The sequence below is a fragment of the Pristiophorus japonicus genome, chromosome 2 (genome assembly GCF_044704955.1).
Source record: "Pristiophorus japonicus isolate sPriJap1 chromosome 2, sPriJap1.hap1, whole genome shotgun sequence".
NCBI lineage: Eukaryota > Metazoa > Chordata > Chondrichthyes > Pristiophoridae > Pristiophorus > Pristiophorus japonicus.
In genome coordinates this window covers 174,031,277-174,049,796 of record NC_091978.1, presented here as the reverse complement: position 1 = coordinate 174,049,796, position 18,520 = coordinate 174,031,277, and the positions used below count along the sequence as shown (strand labels likewise).

Genomic DNA, 18,520 nt, shown 5'->3' with positions numbered 1-18,520 from the left:
AAACTGTAAATAGGCCGTACAGCCCCTTAGGGGAAACATTGTTCAGAACGGGTTGGTTACTCCAGATTGGGGATATAAAATTTTACAGTTTCAAGTGGACCAATGCAACAGGGGGAATTGAAGAAATCCACTTCTGATCCACAACGTACATTGCTAAGAAAAGAGCACATTATCTGGGAAATTCTATCCCGTAATGCGCATGCTGCTATTTCCTTGATGCAGCATATTAGAGCTCCAACATACTGCCCTAAAATTTGTGTCAAAAAAGATGTTAAAATGTCATAATACGATATACAACTGCCAACAGAAAGTGCTAAGTTTCAAATCTCTTCTCGGCAAAAACTGTGCTATTTTAGATATGTATTTGGCTCCAAGTATTTTGGCATTTTAGGAGTTGCTAGGAATATAGCATAATTCTGGTAGTTGTCAGTTGTAATGACAATGGCATCCTGACCAGGCTGTAACCTGGAGCTGGGGTGGTGCGTTTCCTCATGAGCTTTTCCATAGCTCAATGATCTGATCCTCAAAAGTCATATGCATTTAGAAAGAAATTTATTAACACCAAAAGAAAATTTTGACTAGGCTAATATCTTAAAAACAAAATGTCAGTTAAGATCAAGGTTGCTGATAAATGTTGTTAAAATTAAATTATTTCAGTGAATTACAAGTAAGTACTTCTACAAAGGTGGTTTCTAGTTTGACAACCAATGAAAGACACCAGAGGATAATGGCAAAGTTTCAGGGAAACAATATTATGGTGATAAGTTGGTATTCAGTTACAAGATGTCATTAGCAGGCACTATTCAATAGTTTGGTGATTTTAAGAATGCTCTTCTTTTATAACCCAGTAGATGATTAAGAAATGCAGAATCTCAAATCATTTAAGGTGATAACTTTTTAAAAAAGCATTTGTTTTTAAACAAAATTCAGAAACCATGAAAGGCCAAGGCCCTTAGTGCAGGACACTTCCAAGGTTGAAAAGAGTAAAAGATAAATCAGGATTAAGTGACTTAGTAACACTAAGCTTGGGTTTAAAACGCCATAAGATTGAAGGAGGTCTCTAGGAGTTAAGCAGTTCCACAGTTTTAAAGACCCAGAGAAAGAACGCATAAGGGAAAATCTGCAGTCTTAATCACAACACAATGAGGAGGCAAGGAGGAAGAAAAGTGTAGGATGGCTCATTTGTAATTTAGGACGGTTAAACAATGATGTCCTGGAAGCACTGACCACAGTTCTAAAGTAAAAGAGAGAGACACAACAAAAATTCCAGCAAAGAGGTTGCACAGAACTATGCATCAGCTATTCAGTTTCTTTTATCATTTCTAGGAGGCGAGAGAAGAGCCTTCCCAGCTATTGGGCTTTACAAAGAAGTGCTTCCATAAGAGAAAACCCAGCTTTTTGGAAGGTAGATTTAGCTTTACATAGCACAGCACTGTGGTGGTTATGATATTGGATCAGCAACCCAGAGGCCACAAGTACAAATCCAAGCATAGCAAGCTGAGAAACAGAATTCAGTTAATCTTATAATTTATGGGCTACTACCAGGTAAAATTACACGGGTTCATTAATATTGTCCATGGAGGGGAACTTGCCACCTTTATTGTACTATAACATAAGAAATAGGAGCAGGAGTAGGCCATAAGGCCCCTCGGGCCTGCTCCGCCATTCAATAAGATCATGGCTAATCTGATTATGGACTCGGCTCCACTTCCCTGCCCACTCCCTATAACCCCTTATCTTTTAAGAAACTGTCGATTTGTCTTAAATTTATTTAATGCCCCAACTTCCACAGCTCTCTCAGGCAGTGAATTCCACAGATTCACAACCTTCAGCGAAGAAATTTCTCCTCAATTCAGTTCTAAATGGGCGGCCCCTTATCCTAAGATCATGCCCTCTCGTCTCCCCCGTGGAAACATCCTCTCTGCATCCACCTCGTTAAGCCTCCTCATAATCTTTTACGTTTCTATAAGATCACGTCTCATTCTTCTGAATTCGAATGAGTAGAGGCCCAACCTGTCAACCCTCTCATCCCCTAGTCTCTGAACTGCCTCCACAGCAAGTATATTCTTTCATAAATATGGAAACCAAAACTGCACGCAGTATTCCAGGTGTGGCCTCACCAATACCCTGTACAGCTGTAACAAGACTTCATTGCTTTTATACTCCATCCCCATTGCAATAAAGACCAAGATTCCATTGGCCTTCCTGATCACTTGCTGTACCTGCATACTATCCTTTTGTTTTTCATGCACAAGTATCCCCAGGTTCAGCTGTACTGCAGCACGTTGCAATCTTTCTCCATTTAAATAATGACTTGCTCTTTGATTTTTTTCTGCCAAAGTGCATGACCTCACACTTTCCAACATTGTACTCCATCTGCCAAATTCTTGCCCGCTCACTTAACCTGTCTATGTCCTCCTCACACATTACCCTTCCTCCCATCTTTGTATCGTCAGTAAGCTTATATAGCGCCACCCAGTGGACTACTATGGTAATGCAGCTATTGCTGTTTACAAAAATAAAGAGGGAACAGGTCACCTGACAGGTTCCTGAAGTTATCAGCCATCTTGGAGCCGGCGTGTTTGTGAGGTCGTACCGAAGATATCACATTGGCGACGAAGGATAGGATTTCTGGATAACTTAGCTGAAATTTTTGTTTGTGGATGATTCAGCCAACTGTCAGCGAGACTTGGAGAGCTATGTTTTGATGAACAGCTAAAAATCCATGGTAAATTACAAGTACACTTGACTGAACTGCCAGAGTCCAGATGGCCACACCTATGGGAATAATAGCGTGCTTGGGTCAGTTTCAACACGACCGAGAGACTTTCGGAGCATTATGTGGAGCGGCAAAAATGTTTTTCACCATGAATAGTATAATCGAAGTTCCCGATGATGAAAACCGTAACTGGATAGCGTTGGAAAGAAAATGGGCTATTTTCTTAACTGAAGCAGGGCCCGAGATGTATGAAACCCGGAAAAGTTTGCTTGTGCCTGTCAAGCCAAAGGAGACATCACTTAAGCAGGTTCAGCACTACAGTCCTGAGCCCCTGGAAATTGGAATAAGAGATCAATTTATTGACGAAAGTATCAGTCAGTACATTGTAGCATTGAAGAAGCTATTCACTCATTTTGGAAAATTTCAGGACCGAGCATGGCGTGACTGCTTTGTTTGTGGGATGAGAAATGATGCGATCAGAAAAAAGTTATTGACAACTCCTAACATGACTTTTGATTTAGCTTGTCAGGCAGCTATGTCAATGGACATGGCAGACCAATATTCCCGAGAATTTCATACCATTTCCAGTCATCAGACAACCGATTTGAATCGCCTGCAGGTTAATACTAAAAGGCAGTTGGAGCCCCAAGGTCTCAGCAACTGGCAATGGTAACAGAGCATTGAAATCAAATATCGGTGCCTGGGACAACACATTGCTCAAAGTTATCCATTTGTGAAGGCAGACTGTTTCTCCTGCTGGAAAACTGGGCATCTTGCAACGGCATGCTTGCTCAAAGTTATCCATATGTGAAAGCAGATTGTTTCTACTGCAGGAAAACTGGGCATCTTGCGAAGGCATGCCGACTGAAGAGTAAACCAACTTTCAAAGCTAAAAGTAGAAATCCCCAGAGACTACAAAGCATGGAAGAAAAACAACAGGACGAGGTTTTAGAGCTGCACATCATCAGGAGCATGAGGATATCGAACAGCGATTCGAAAAGTATCATCCACGTTGATGTTGCAGAAACTAAGGTACCCATGGAAATCGACACTGGTGCATCCATGAGTGTAGTACCAGAATCACCGTAACTTGACAAATTGCGTGATTTCCCATTGGAGAAATCCAAGATAGAGCTGCGAGGCTACTCAGGAGAGAACATTCCGATGGTAGGTCATATCACCGTATTGGTGAAATACAAGGATCAATTTCAGAGCTTGCCTCTCTTAGTAGTGGCAGGAGACAAGCCTGCCATACTATGAAAAAATTGGTTGGGATCACTGAAGCTGGATTGGAGTGAGATTTTTCGTGTTGAAGCAAGATTTGCATTGAAGGATGATGTCATCAAGAAGTATTCGAAGGTGTTCTGCGAAACAGGCAGTCCGATTCAAGGCTTCAAGGAGTGGGTTAGGGTACAGAAGGACGCTAGAGCAGTTTACTGCAAGCCACGTCCCGTACCATATGCACTCAAGGAGAAAGTTGAGCAAGAACTCAAAAGACGAGAGACTGAGAACATTATCTCTAAGATAGATCTATATAATTGGGCTACACCCATTGTTGTACCCAAGTCCGATCGTAAGGTAAGGTTGTGTGGTGATTATAAAGTAACCGTAAACCAGGTTCGAGAGAATAATCTCCCCAAGAAATTACCAAATGTAGAAGATTTGTTCACAACAATGACAGGTGGTCAGATCTTCTCAAAGTTGGATTTTACAAATGCCTACTTACAACTTGAACTCGATGAGGAGTTCAAGTCACGCTGGATGAAAAATACTCATCTAGGCCTATATCAATTTAATAGGCTACCATTTAGCGTGTCTCCCGCCCCAGCCATATTTCAAGGGGTGATGAACCAGATTTTGCAAGGCATGATGTTATTTAGATGACATACTCATTTCAGCACAAAACAGGCAAATTCATAACATATTGAGAAGTCCTCAAAGGGCTAGAGAAGCACAGAGTACGAGTGACTGCTCACAAGTGTGAATTATTTCAAAACTCAGTGGAGTACTATGGGCACAGAGTACACAAAGATGGTTTACATCCAACCAAGGGAAAGCTGGATGCAATCAGAAATGCACCCACTCTGAAGAATGTCACTGAACTTTGATCATTTTTGGGTCTTTTGAACTATTATGGGAAGTTCCCACCAAGTTTGGCTACAGTGTTGCATCCACTGAAGGACCTATTTTTGCAACAGTTCAATTGGAAGTGGTCAGAAGAATGCGATGCAGCATTCAAGGAGTGTAAAAGCCAATTGGTAGAGAGCACCATGTTAGTTCACTATGACGTATCTGAGGAGATCAAGCTAGCATGTGACGCCTCTCCGTATGGAATTGGGGCGGTGATCTCTCATGTACTACATAATGGGGAGACCAATTGCTTTTGCTTCACGCACTCTCCATGCCAGTGGGCGTAATTATGTGGAAATTAAATAGGAAGCTTTGGCATTAATTTTTGGGGTCAAGAAGTTCCACAAATACTGGCATGGTCATAAGTTTACCATCGTTATGGACTGTAAGTCCCTGGCAGGAATCCTCCATCCAAAGTCCCCAGTTCCAACATTAGCTGCAGTCCGAATGCAGAGATGGGCTTTGATTTTGTCAGCATATACATAGGATATTGAACACAAGACGATCTCAGCTGATCAGAGCAATGCTGATGCTATGTCTAGATTGCCTTCCCCATCACAAGTTACACCCAATAGTAAAGAAGTGTTCTATTTTTCATACATTGATGAACTGCCAGTCACAGCTGAAGAGATTGATAGAGCAACCAAACATGACCTAGTTATGTCAAAGGTGTATGATTATATTGCAAATGGCTGGCCAAATCAGGTATCAGAGAAAGATATTCATCCATTCTTCATTCATAGGAATGAATCATCAGTCAATAAAGATTGTATCATATGGGGGTGCAAGAATGGTCATACCAAATAAATTCAGGTCCAAATTATTAAGAGATCTTCATGACCAACACCTGGAAATGTGCTTGACCAAGAGTTTTGCATGCAGTTACTATTGGTGGCCAGGTCTAGATAAAGATATAGAGTACATCATCAGTCAGTGTACAATATGTCAATCGTTAAGCAAGAAACCACCATCAGCACCGTTACAGCCATGGAAATGACTTCCCAGAGTGTGGCAAAGGTTACATATCGATTTTGCAGAGCTAGAAGGACAACAATTGTTCATTGTGATTGATAGCCATTTGAAGTGGGTCGAGGTGTTTCCAATGCGGAAAACAACAAGTAAAACATTAGACACTTTGCGAACATTATTTTCTTCATTTGGCCTCCCAGAAGAAATTGTATCTGATAATGGACCACAATTTTGTTCAGAAGAATTTGCACAGTTCACAAGCAAAAATGGTGTGAAACATACCAAGGTTCCACCGTACCACCCTGCTTCAAATGGTGCAGCAGAGCGCACATTACAAATTGTAAAACGTGCCCTCATGTTGGATATTGGACCCAAATCTGAAGAAATTGTCATTGGACCACAAATTGGCTAATTTTCTAATTACATTATCATAATACTCCTCATACAACTACTGGTAGAACACCGGCAGAGTTGTTTCTCAAACGACAGCCACGAACCAGGTTCTCGTTGTTAAAACCAAACTTGGCACCGTCCATAGAAGAGAAACAATTAAGACAGAAAGAGAATCATGACAGAGGTAGAGCAAGAGAGAGAAATGTGAAATTGAATCAGGAGAGTGAAGCACCAGCACCACAAATGGCTAGCGGTTACGAGAAAGAGTGGTGAAGATATGTGGTCCTCGCATATATTTGGTTCTCGCATATATTTGGTTAAGATGTTTGATCATGGACCGGTTAGGTTTGTTCACATTCATATTTTACCTACAAATGTGGAAGGAGTTGAAAGTTTGAATGATTCGATTATTTCTGGTGAGTCAGAAAGTCTTATTACAAGTACAGTACCAGTAGCATATCAGACATCAAATGTACGAGAAACAAGTCTAAGAAAACATCAGAATTTAAGTCTGAATCCGAGTCAAGCAGACAAACAGTCTGAAGTTGTCGAGAGTTCAAATGGAAATCAAGGGCATTCCTTGGTGGAAAACTTTCCTCAGGATCAGCCTAGAATGAGTAAGTTTGACACCATGTTTGGGAAGTTCTGTTCCAGAGTGAAGGTAACCTCTTCAAAACAGAAAACAAGTGGTTAAACTTGATTTCCTTTGTTATGAATAACCATGCAAGTTATGTATGATGATTGTTATAATTACTTCTTCATTAAGGAGGGAGAAGTGCAATATATAGCGCTACCCAGTGGACTACAGTGGTAATGCAGCCATTGCTGTTTACAACAATAAAGAGGGAACAGATCACCTCACAGGTCCCTGAAGTTATCAGCTATCTTAGAACTTGTGTATTTGTGAGGTCATACAAAAGACATCACACTTACGTGTTGTTGCCTGCTCAGGTCAAGCCACTCAACTGCAAAAGATCGCAATAAAACAGGACAAGACTCGGGCAATCTCAGCAATCAACCTTACAAAATCCTCCTCGTTAACATCTGGGGATTGGTGCCCAAGTTGAGAAATCTATTCAACAGACATTCTTATTATTCATTCTTGGGGTGTGGACGCGCCGTTAAGGCTGGCATTAATTGACCATCCCAAGTTGCCCTGAAAAGTTGGTGTTGGTGGGCTTTCTTCTTGAACCACTGTGTGTAGCAGGTTAATAACAATTAAATGTCTGATAGGCCATTTCATAGAGCAGCTAAGAATCAACCATGATGGTGGGGAGATAGCAGTCACATATAAAGTAGACCCGGTAAGGATAATGGGTTTCATGGTTACTTTTACTGACACCAGCTTTTTATTTCCAGATATTTCAAAAGTGAATTTAAATTCTCAAACTGCCATGATGGGATTTGAACTCGTTCTCTGGATTTAAAAAGATTGCATTTATATAGTGCCTTTCAAGACCATCAGATGTCCCAAATCACTTGACAGTCAATTAAGTACTTTTTGAAGTGTAGTCGCTGTTGTAATATAGGAAAATTATTATTAGTCTATACCTCTGGATTACTAGTCAAGTAACATAACCAGGCATTATCGTACCCATACTAACCAGCAACAACCCAACAGAAGTCCTATTCGCCCAATCATATCCATCAACCATTCCCCAACATTCCCCTATCATCATCCCTGTGCCAGCAGATGTGGGGTAAAAGTGGTATGTAGCACAATGAGATGGCCCTCAGAGCCCTCAGGATTGATTGTGAACCCGAAGACGTTTAAGAACATAAGAATTAGGAGCACGAGTAGGAACTACGGCCCTTCGAGCCTGCTCCGCCACTTAGTAAGATCATGGCTGACCTTCAACTCAATTCCACTTTCCCGCCCAATCCACATATCCCTTCAGTCCAAAAATCTATCTCAACCTTGAATATACTCAACGACTGAGCATCCACAGTCCTTTGGAGTGGAAAATTCCAAAGATTCACAATCCTCTGAGTGAAGAAATTCCTCATCTCAATCTTAAATGACGGACTCCTTATCCTGAGACGATGCCCCCTAGTTCTATATTCTCCAGGGGACACAACCTCTCAGCATCTACCCTGTCAATCCCCCTTAGAATCTTATATGTTTCAATGAGATCACCTCAAATTCTTCTAAATCCAGAGAATGCACAAAGGATTAGGGCCCAATCTCTCCTCATAGGACAACCCTCTCATCCCAAGGATCACTCCATTGAACCTTTGTTGCACCTCCAAGGCATGCGTGTCCTTTCTCAGATACAGAGACCAAAACTGTGCACAGTACTCCAGGTGTGGTCTCACCAAAGCCATGTACAATTATCGCAAGACTTCCTTATTCCTGTACTCCAACTCCCTTGCAATAAAGGCCAACATGCCATTTGATTCCTAATTGCTTGCTGTCGTCAATTTGTGTTTCCTGTACTAGGACACCTAAATCTCTCTGAACACCAGCGTTTATTAATTTCTCACTATTTCAAAAAATATTCTGCTTTTCTATTCTTCCTACCAAAGTGAATAATGTCACACTTCCCCACATTATACTCTATCTGCAACCTTATTGCTCACTCACGTAACCTGCGTCTATTTGCAAGCTCTCTATATCCTCCTCACAGCTTACCTTCCCACCAACCTTTGCATTGTCAGCAAACTTGGATAAGTTGCGCTCGGTCCCTTCATCCAAATCACTAATATAGATTGTAAATAGCTAAGGCCCAAGCAGTGATCCTTATGTCAACCCACTGGTAATTGCCAGGCAATCTGAAAATGACCGGTCGATCTCTACTCTTGGTTTTCTGTCAGCTGACTAATCCTTTATCCATGCGAATATATCACCCCAAACCCCACGAGCCGATATCTTGCATAGCAACCTTTTACGTGGCACCTTATTGAATGCCTTTTGGAAATCCAAATATACTACATCCACTGCTTCCCCTTTATATACTCTGCCAGTTACATCCTCAAAAAAACCTCCAATAAATTTGTTAAACATGATTTCCCTTTCATAATACCATGCTGACTCTGCCTAACCATATTATGATTTTCTAAGTGCCCTGTTATGACTTCCTTAATAATGGATTGCAGCCTTTTCCTGGTGACTGATTAAGAACATAAGAAATAGGAGCAGGAGCAGGCCACCTGGCCTCTCGAGCCTGCTCCACCATGGTCTGATCATGGACTCGGCTCCACTTCCCTGCCCGCTCCCCATAAACTTTTATTCCCTTATCGCTCAAAAATCTGTCCATCTCCGCCTTAAATATATTCAATCACCCAGCCTCCACAGCTTTCTGGGGCAGAGAATGCCATAGATTTACAACCCTCAGGGAAGAAATTCCTCCTCATCTCAGTTTTAAATGGGCAGCCCCTTATTCTGAGACTATGGACTAGACTTTCCATTGACATCTATAGCGCCCAAAAAAAGGCGATATTTACAGCGTTAGTAGTTTTATTATTTTTCGGTATCGTTGGAATATCGCCCATTTTAAAAAACGGTAGTTTCGCTTTTTTAATTTGGGAGTTAGCCGTAGCAATGTGAAATGGGCAATCGCGATTTATTCCGTCGTGCAAGACCATAGCACAACTGTTGTCCATAGCACAACTGTTGTCCATAGCAATGGCCGTTCTGCACATGCGCGTTTTTTTTTTTTAGGTGATTAACTTTTCCCACGATCCCGGAGGTTGGGGGTCATCTGCACATGCGCAGAACAATTGGGAAAGAGAGAGAGAGAGAGAGAGAGAGAGAGAGAGAGAGATAGAGAGAGAGATGGATGAAAGAAATGGTGATTTTTGACAGGAGATTTCGGAAAAAAAAAGAATGGAGTACGTGGAGTCAAGTTTAACTGATGTTGGCGAGGTGGCGGAGATGGGTGGGAGAAGGCGTGCCAAAAGATTTTCTGAAGATGCAAATGCTGCCCTGGTCCACGAGGTAGAAACTCATTGGGCCCAATGAGCCCGGGGTGGTCGTCGGAAACCCCCATGACGAGTCTACCCAGGGGATTTGGGCGGAGATCACTTAATTATCATCGGCGGCCCATGGTGTCCATGAGCCAAACCAGTACCGCAAGCACTGGAATGACCTTGTTGGTTCCGGAAAGGTATTACATTTATAATTATAATTGTAATGATGCAATGACTCATTAATTCAACTGTAGATCTGCTGTATTGTAATTAAGCTGGTAATCTTGTGTCATGCGTTAGTTCCTAACCACAATCTTATTAGATTTATTCTCAGACCACAGATATAACCATGCATTCAATTGCATACAAAGCGTATGAGCATTAGCATCTTGTCGATGGATGCGAGTCAGAAAGAAGCAGTTGCTTCTGACTCGGAGAACATTTCTTTGGAAATTCATCTCCAGATTCTCCAGCCTCAACTGTGACTCTGCCACCGTCAGTCGGCGGCTTGGTAGAAGGGGGCGTGAGGTGCAAGTGGGAGAGTTCAGACCAGGGCGGGGTAGAAGCAAGACGAGGCCACAAGTAGGGGAGTGGGGGCGGGCGGCGAGAAAATAATATATTTTTGTATTTGTATTGTTCAGTTATTGTTATGAATAGATTTGTTGACTGTTGGGTGGGTGTTATATTTAGAATTGTTTTTGAAAAATTGTTGTCATTGTTGTTATCTACTGTTATACATTACTGTTAGTTAAAACATTTTCACTGTTGGGGTGGGGGGGGGGGGGGGAAGAGATGGGTGTTTATATTCACATGTATGTTTGTTTAAAAAACATTTTTTGTAATAATTAAATATTTTTATTTAACTTAATATTGTTGTGCAGTGTCTTCCAATAACAGAAAGGTTAAACATCAATATAAGGTTTGCAAGCAATGGCGAGGCCAGGCAAGGATGAAACGTAACGTCACTGTAACTGTCACCAACGTAATTTCACGCAAAGCGTTCATTTATGAGCTGCTGACGCAACAGTCTTGCGGCTGCGTAACTACCATGGGGCTTTTCCTGCGGTCTAGGGTGGGGTGGGGGCATGGCTTCAACGTCAGCCTGATTGTCCTCCCTGAAGTCCTCGTCCACCTCTTCGTCCTCCTCTTCCACCTCCCTTCTCTCGCGAAGTGGACCGACAGTCCCATCTGGCAATTCTTGTCCCCTCCTGATAGCTAAGTTATGCAACATGCAGCACACTACAATTAACTCAGCGACCTGCTCACCTCCTGAGTGGTCCAGGCATCTGAGGTGCTGCTGAAGCACTCCAATTATCTTCGACGATATTGCATGTGGCTATATGGCTTTCGTTGTAGCGCTTCTCGGCTTCTGTCTGGGGCTTATGCAGGGGGGTCATGAGCCACTGGTAAGGCATATCCTTTATCCCCTAGCATCTAATCATGACCTTGTGGCTGACTCTTAGACAGGTCAGAGACAGTGCACTCATGCAAGATGTGCCATCATGGATATTCGCTGGAAATTTTGCATTTGCCATGATTATTTCCTTGTGGTCGACAACGAGTTGCACATTCAGAGTGGAATCCCTTTCCATTCCGAAACAACTCTGTATCCTGAAAAGGTGCTCCCTGCACCTTGGGGAGGTTTGCTATTCTCGAGAAACCCAATGCCCTCTCATTCTTTGCCTCCCTGGTCATAGGGAACTTTATAAATTCCATCCTGTGAGCATAAAGGGCTTCAGTCATCTGTTGAATGCAGCAACGTTTGGTGTGCTGAGAGATACCGCAAATGTCGCCAGCTGAGGTCCGAAAGGAGCCCGATGCATAGAAGGAAAGTGCCACAGTATCGTTAACCTCAATGGGCAGTGCGGTCTTGATGGTGCTGTTCGGCTGCAGATCTCCCTTAATTAGCTGGTATATCTCACTGATGACCTCCTTTCGGAAGCGCAGCCTCCTAAGGCACATATTATTCGACAAGTCCAGGTATGATCGCTTATCCCTGTAAATCGGAGTCGGAAGAGACAGCATCGCGAGAGCGGCGCGGGAGGATAAAGGGCGGCGGCAGCTTGGAGCAGTGGCAGTCAGAGGAGCCACCATCGCGAGAGCGGAGCGGGAGGATAAAGGGTGGCGGGAGGATGAAGGGTGGCGGCAGTTTGGAGCAGCGGCAGTCGGAGGAGCCAGCTGCAGCAGGGGCAGAAAGTAAACAAAGAAGTAAAAAGAAATCGAAGTGTGACATCCCAGCCAAGCGGATAAGTGATTGGCTGGTGGATTGGTGAGTATTTTATCTTTTTCTTTTTCTTATCAGTGGGTAACCTTTGGCATTGTTGCCAAATTAAGTTAATTTAAGGGTTAAGTCATGGCAGGAGAGCCCAGACCCATGTCATGCTCCTCCTGTGCTATGTGGGAAGTCAGGGACGCTTCCAGTGTCCCTGACTACTATGTGTGCGGGAAGTGTGTCCAGCTGCAGCTCCTGACAAAGTGCATTGCGGCACTGGAGCTGTGCATGGATTCACTCTGGAGCATTCGCGATGCTGAGGATGTCGTGAATACCATGTTTAGTGAGTTGGTCACACCACAGGTAAAGGTTACACAGGCAGAGGGAATGGGTGACCATCAGGAAGAGCAGTGGAAGGAAGGTAGTGCAGGGGTCGCCTGCAGCCCTCCAAAACAGATATACCGTTTTGGGTACTGTTTGGGGAGATGGCCCATCAGGCAGCAGCAGCCAAGTTCATGGCACCAGGGGTGGCTCTGCTGCACAGGAGGGCAGGAAAAAGAGTCGGAGAGCTATAGTGGTAAGGGATTCTATTATAAGGGGAAAAGATAGGTGTTTCTGCAGCCGCAATCGAGACTCCAGGATGCTATGTTGCCTTCCTGGTGCAAGGGTCAAGGATGTCTCGGAGCAGCCGCAGCGCATTCTGGAGGGGGAGGGTGAACTGCCAGTTGACGTGGTGCATATAGGTACCAACAATATAGGTAAAAAAAAAGGATGAGGTCCTACAAGCTGAAGTTAGGGAGCTAGGAGTTAAATTAAAAAGTAGGATCTCAAAAGGTAGTAATCTCAGGATTGCTACCAGTGCCACGTGCTAGTCAGAGTAGGAATAGTAGGATGGTCTGCACCTGGGCAGGACTGGAACCAATGTCCTCGGGGGAGTGTTTGCTAGTGTTGTTGGCGAGGGTTTAAACTAATATGGCAGGGGGATGGGAATCTATGCAGGGAGACAGAGGGAAGTAAAATGGGGGCAGAAGCAAAAGGTGGAAAGGAGGTACGGAAAAATGGAGGGCAGAGAAATCAAAGGCAAAAATCAAAAAGGGCCACATTGCAACATAATTCGAAAAGAATAAAAAGAGCATTAAAAAAACAAGCCTGAAAGCTCTGTGTCTCAATGCGAGGAGCATTCGTAATGAGGTGGATGGATTAACTGCGCAGATAGCTGTTAACGCATATGATGTAATTGGTATTACGGAGACATGGTTCCAGAGTGACCATGGTTAGGAACTCAACATCCAGGAGTATTCAATATTCAGGCAGGATAGACAGAAAGGAAAAGGAGGTGGTGTAGCGTTGCTGGTTAAAGAGGAATTAACGCAATAGTAAGGAAGGACGTTAGCTTGGATGATGTGGAATCTGTATGCGTAGAGCTGCGGAACACCAAAGGGCAGAAAACGCTCGTGGGAGTTGTGTACAGACCAGCAAACAGTTGTAGTGAGGTTGGGGATGGCATCAAACAGGAAATTAGGGATGCGTGCAATAAAGGTACAGCAGGTATCATGGCTGATTTTAATCTACATATAGATTGGGCTAACCAAACTGGTAGCAATACGGTGTAGGAGGATTTCCTGGAGTGTATAAGGGGTGATTTTCCAGACCAATAAGTCGAGGAACCAACTAGAGTGCTGGCCATCCTAGACTGGATGTTGTGTAATGAGAGGGGATTAATTAGCAATCTTGTTGTGCGAGGCCCCTTGGGGAAGAATGACCATATGGTAGAATTCTTCATTAAGATGGAGAGTGACACAATTAATTCAGAGACTCGGGTCCTGAACTTAAAGAAAGGTAACTTTGATGGTATGAGATGTGAATTGGCTAGGATAGACTGGCGAAAGATACTTAAAGGGTTGATGGTGGATAGGCAATGGCAGACATTTAAGGATCACATGGATGAACTTCAACAACTGTACATCCCTGTCTGGCATAAAAAAAATAAATCGGGGAAGGTGGCTCAACCGTGGCTAACGAGGGAAATTAGGGATAGTGTTAAATCCAAGGAAGAGGCACATAAATTGGCCAGAAAAAGCTGCAAACCTGAGGACTGGGAGAGGATAAAGGGTTTAATTAGGAGGGGGAAAATAAGAGTATGAAAGTAAGCTTGCAGGAAACATAAAAACTGACTGCAAAAGCTTCGAGATATGGCAAGAGAAAAAGATTAGTGAAGACAAATGTAGGTCCCTTGCAGTCAGAATCAGGTGAATTTATAATGGGGAACAAAGAAATGGTAGACCAATTGAACAAATACTTTGGATCTATGTTCACTAAGGAAGACACAAATAACCTTCCAGAAATACTAGGGGACTGAGGGTCTAGCGAGCAGGAGGAACTGAAGGAAATCCTTATTAGTCAGGAAATTGTGTTAGGAAAATTGATGGGATTGAAGGCCGATAAATCCCCAGGGCTTGGTAGTCCGCATCCCAGAGTACTGAAGGAATTGGTCCTAGAAATAGTGGATGCATTGGTGGTCATTTTCCAACATTCTATAGACTCTGGATCAGTTCCTATGGATTGGAGGGTAGCTAATGTAACCCCATGTTTTAAAAAAGGAGGGAGAGAAAACATGAAATTATAGACTGGTTAGCCTGACATCGGTAGCGGGGAAAGTGTTGGAATCAATTATTAAAGATGTAATAGCAGTGCATTTGGAAAGCAGTGACAGGACCAGTCCAAGTCAGCATGGATTTATGAAAGGGAAATCATGCTTGACAAATCTTCTAGAATTTTTTGAGGATGTAACTAGTAGAGTGGATAAGAGAGAACCAGTGAATGTGATGTATTTGGACTTTCAAAAGGCTTTTGACAAGGTCCCATACAAGTGTGCAAAATTAAAGCACGTACTATTGGGGGTTATATATTGACGTGGATAGGTTGGCAGATAGAAAGCAAAGAGTAGGAATAAATGGGTCCTTTTCAGAATGGCAAGCAGTGACTAGTGGGGTACCGCAAGGTTCAGTGCTACGATCCCAGCTAGTTACAATATACATTAATGATTTAGACAAAGGAATTTAATGTAATATCTCCAAGTTTGCAGATGACACAAAGCTGGGTGGCAATGTGAGTTGTGAAGAGAATGCTAAGAGGCTGTAGGGTGACTTGGACAGGTTAGGTGAGTGGGCAAATGCATGACAGATGCAGTATAATGTAGATAAATGTGAGGTTATCCACTTTGGTGGCAAAAACAGGAAGGCAGATTATTATCTGAATGGTGACAGATTAGGAAAAGGGGAGGTGCAATGAGACCTGGGTGTCATGGTACATCAGTCATTGAAAGTTGGCATGCAGGTACAGCAGGCGGTGAAGAAGGCAAATGGCATGTTGGCCTTCATAGTGAGAGGATTTGAGTAGAAGAGCAGGGAGGTCTGACTGCAGTTGTACAGGGCCTTGGTGAGGCCACAATATTGTGTACAGTTTTGATCTCCCAATCTGAGGAAGGACATTCTCGCTATTGAGTGCAGCGAAGGTTCACCAGACTGATTCACAGGATTACAGGACTGACATATGAAGAAAGACCAGATCAACTAGGTTTATATTCGCTGGAATTTCGAAGGATGAGAGGGGATCTCATCGAAACATATAACATTCTGATGGGATTGGACAGGTTAGATGCAGGAAGAATGTTCCCGATGTTGGGGAAGTCCAGAACCAGAAATCACAGTCTAAGGATAAGGGGTAAGCCATTTAGGACCGAGATGAGGAGAAACTTCTTCACTCAGAATTGTGAACCTGTGGAATTCCCGACCATAGAAAGTTGTTGAGGCCAGTTCATTAGATATATTCAAAAGGGAGTTAGATGTGGCCCTTGCGGCTGAAGGGATCAAGGAGTATGGAGAGAAAGCAGGAATGGGGTACTGAAGTTGCATGATTAGCCATGATCATATTGAATGGTGGTGCAGGCTCGAAAGGCCGAATGGCCTACTCCTGCACCTATTTTCTATGTTTCTATGCAAATGCGTTGGGTGTAAGGTCTCCTCCTCCTCAGCAGTCTGCCACTTCTTTGATTGGGCACATAATACTCTTTAATAAACCTTCTCCCATCTCTAGTCTGCAGCATGTGAGTAGTCATCAATACTGGCTGAGAAATTACAGGCCCCATTACTATAAATGCCCGATTATGTCTTCAAAATTATTAAATTGTCCTCTACAAATGCAATAGAAACTCAAAATTCACCACAATGTGATTACATGGTTGTTAGGAGATTTTAAAACGACCTTAAATGCACTCACAAATTAATTCAAAGCTCCCATGAACTTGAAGCAGCCTTTTATGCAAAGTCCTCCGAATTACACAATGGTGTCCATACCATTGGGTTGTCAGGTGAGTGCAGCTTTTCTTGAGCGTCTTTTTGGGCAAGCGATCATTTAGGTGGTATATGGGCGAGATGCCGAAAGTAGTGCTCAGCGATAATCTGGGCGGTATTCAGGCGTTAGTTTCCATTATAAACAGTCCTCTGGGTGGTGCACGAGTGCTGACGTTACATTTTATTAAAAAAAATATGGGCGGGCGGTTCAGCTAATTCTCAGCCTTAATTGTATGCCGAAAATAACGGCGCCGATAATTGGGCGTTAGTTACCATTTATAATCAAATATGGGCAGTAACTAGGCGATCCCGATGGAAAGTATAGCCCCATGTCCCCTAGTTTTAGACTCCCCTTATGAGTGGAAATATCCTCTCTGCATCCACCTTGTCCAGCCCCCTGATCAACGTGGCCCATTTCCCATACCTCAGGAGCCTCTTATCAACAAGAGCAGTCATTGACAACGAGATTAAACACCGCCTCTAATACGCCAGTGCAGCCTTTGGCCACCTGAGGAAAAGACTGTTTGAAGACCAGGCCCGCAAATCTGCCACCAAGCTCATGGTCTGTAGGGCTGTAGTAATGCCCACCCTCTCCTGTACGGCTCAGAGACATGGACCATGTACAGTAGATACCACAAACGATGTCTCCGCAGGATCCTGCGAATCCCCTGGGAGGACAGACGCACCAACGTTAGTGTCCTCGACCAGGCCAACATCCCCAGCATTGAAGCACTGACCACACTTGATCAGCTCCGCTGCCATTATTCGCATGCCAGACACGAGACTCCCAAAGCAAGCGCTCTACTCGGAACTCCTTTACGGCAAACGAGCCAAAGGTGGGAAGAGGAAACGTTACAAGGACACCCTCAAAGCCTCCCCGTTAAAGTGCAACATCGCCACTGACACCTGGGAGTCCCTGGCCAAAGACTGCCCTAAGTGGAGGAAGTGCATAGAAACATAGAAAATAGGTGCAGGAGTAGGCCATTCGGCCCTTCTAGCCTGCACCGCCATTCAATGAGTTCATGGCTGAACATGCAACTTCAGTACCCCATTCCTGCTTTCTCACCATACCCCTTGATTCCCCTAGTAGTAAGGACTTCATCTCACTCCTTTTTGAATATATTTAGTGAATTGGCCTCAACAACTTTCTGTGGTAGAGAATTCCACAGGTTCACCACTCTCTGGGTGAAGAAATTCCTCCTCATCTCGGTCCTAAATGGCTTCCCCCTTATCCTTAGATTGTGTCCCCTGGTTCTGGACTTCCCCAACATTGGGAACATTCTTCCTGCATCTAACCTGTCTAACCCCGTCAGAATTTTAAACGTTTCTATGAGGTCCCCTCTCATTCTTCTGAACTCCAGTGAATACAAGCCCAGTTGATCCAGTCTTTCTTGATAGGTCAGTCCCGCCATCCCGGGAATCAGTCTGGTGAACCTTCGCTGCACTCCCTCAATAGCAAGAATGTCCTTCCTCAGGTTAGGAGACCAAAACTGTACACAATACTCCAGGTGTGGCCTCACCAAGGCCCTGTACAATTGTAGCAACACCTCCCTGCCCCTGTACTCAAATCTCCTCGCTATGAAGGCCAACATGCCATTTGCTTTCTTAACCGCCTGCTGTACCTGCATGCCAACCTTCAATGACTGATGTACCATGACACCCAGGTCTCTTTGCACCTCCCCTTTTCCTAATCTGTCACCATTCAGATAATAGTCTGTCTCTCTGTTTTTACCACCAAAGTGGATAACCTCACATTTATCCACATTATACTTCATCTGCCATGCATTTGCCCACTCACCTAACCTATCCAAGTCACTCTGCAGCCTAATAGCATCC

General features: G+C 43.6%; 1 protein-coding gene across 1 annotated transcript in view; it reads right to left on the bottom strand.

Moving 5' to 3' along the window:
• The window catches only part of pds5a (PDS5 cohesin associated factor A), a 271,909-nt gene that overhangs the window by 177,715 nt on the left and 75,674 nt on the right, over positions 1 to 18,520 (bottom strand). The gene's annotated exons all lie outside the window — the stretch shown is intronic.